Below are 1,737 nucleotides of genomic sequence, written 5' to 3'. Positions count from 1 at the left end.
AAAGAGATGTGTCTTTAATCTAGATTTAAACAGAGAGCGTGTGTCTGAACCCCTGTGTCTGAGTTTGGGAGCCAAATGTGAAAAAGCTCTACATCTTTTAGTGGACTTTGCTAAGGTATTACCAAAAGTCCAGAATTTCGCGACCTTAGGGAGGTGATGTATTGTACTGTAGCATAAATGACTTGTATTCAAACAAACGGTGAACACTATTAATATAGCAAAATTAACATAGCAAATTTAAAGCAAAATTTGGTAGTTATCTCTTCTCAGGTGTTCAGTCATCTCAGATCTTTGTAAGGGCAGGATTCAGACTGAAGCTTGTGTAATTCCTAGTTAGTGGCAGAAACAGAGAAGCAAATAGAGAAATTTTAAAATTAGCATAGCTGCTGTTCAAACCCAGCAAAGAATGATAATGTGCATTTGATCAGATAAAACTGAAGTACAAGGTTATGAGATACATTATGTCAATGCTTAGCTAAAGAGATGTGTCTTTAATCTAGATTTAAACAGAGAGCGTGTGTCTGAACCCCTGTGTCTGAGTTTGGGAGCCAAATGTGAAAAAGCTCTACATCTTTTAGTGGACTTTGCTAAGGTATTACCAAAAGTCCAGAATTTCGCGACCTTAGGGAGGTGATGTATTGTACTGTAGCATAATAGAAGACTAGTTAGGTACGCAGGAGCTAAACCATTTAGGGCCTTACAAGTAAGTAGTAATATTTTGTAACTGATACGGAACTTAATAGGTAGCCAGTACAGAGACTGTAAAATTGGGGTAATATGATCATATTTTCTTGACCTGGTAAGGACTCTAGCCGCTGCATTTTGGACTACCTGTAGCTTGTTTATTGAGGATGCAGGACAACCACCTAGCAGTGCATTACAATAGTCCAGTCTAGAGGTCATGAATGCATGAACTAGCTTTTCTGCATCAGAAACAGGTAACATGTTTCGTAGCTTGGCAATGTTTCTAAGACGGAAGAATGCTGTTATGTGAAATATGATCTTCAAAAGACAAGTTGCTGTCTAATATAACACCCACATTTTTGACTGTAAACGAAGTAACAGTACATCCGTCTAGATGCAAATTGTAATCTAAGTGATTAGTGTACTATTCTTTTTAGTCCAATAATTAATATCTCTGCCTTATCTGAATTTAATTGGAGAAAATTATTGGTCATCCAATATTTTACATATTTAACACACTCTGTTACTTAGATAATTTAGAAGTTTTATCTGGTTGAGATATATAGTTGAGTATCATCCATATAACAATGGAAACTAATCCCGTATTTTCTAATAATATTACCAAGGGGCAACATGTATATTGAAAATAGCAGAGGACCTAGGACAGATCCTTGCGGCACTCCATACTAGTGCAGTTTCTGTGCTATGATGGGGCCTGAAACCTGACTGAAATTCTTCATAGATATTATTTTTGCAGGAAGGAGCACAATTGAGCAGACAACTTTTCTAAAATTTTAGACATAAATGGAAGATTTTAAATGGGTCTGTAATTTGCCAGTTCACTAGGATCTAGTTGTGGTTTCTTAATAAGAGGCTTAATAACCACCAGCTTGAAAGTTTTTGGGATGTCACCAAGAGATAACGACTAGTTAATAATATTGAGAAATGGTTCTTCTGCTACAGGTAACAACTCTTTCAGTAATTTAGTGGGTACAGGATCTAACAGGCATGTTGTTGGTTTAGATGCAGTGATAAGCTTATTTAGCTCTTCCT

At 36.4% G+C, this 1,737-nt stretch overlaps 1 protein-coding gene across 1 annotated transcript in view; it reads left to right on the top strand.

The window, feature by feature from the left end:
• Window positions 1-1,737, top strand: part of LOC107600544 (anoctamin-1-like) — a 29,176-nt gene that overhangs the window by 14,625 nt on the left and 12,814 nt on the right. The window lies entirely within an intron of this gene.

Source organism: Sinocyclocheilus grahami, unplaced genomic scaffold, assembly GCF_001515645.1.
Source record: "Sinocyclocheilus grahami isolate Dianchi unplaced genomic scaffold, SAMN03320097.WGS_v1.1 scaffold14.1, whole genome shotgun sequence".
Classification (NCBI taxonomy): Eukaryota; Metazoa; Chordata; class Actinopteri; order Cypriniformes; family Cyprinidae; genus Sinocyclocheilus; species Sinocyclocheilus grahami.
The sequence above is the reverse complement of the archived record's forward strand: the minus strand, read 5'-3'. Positions and strand labels throughout refer to the sequence as shown.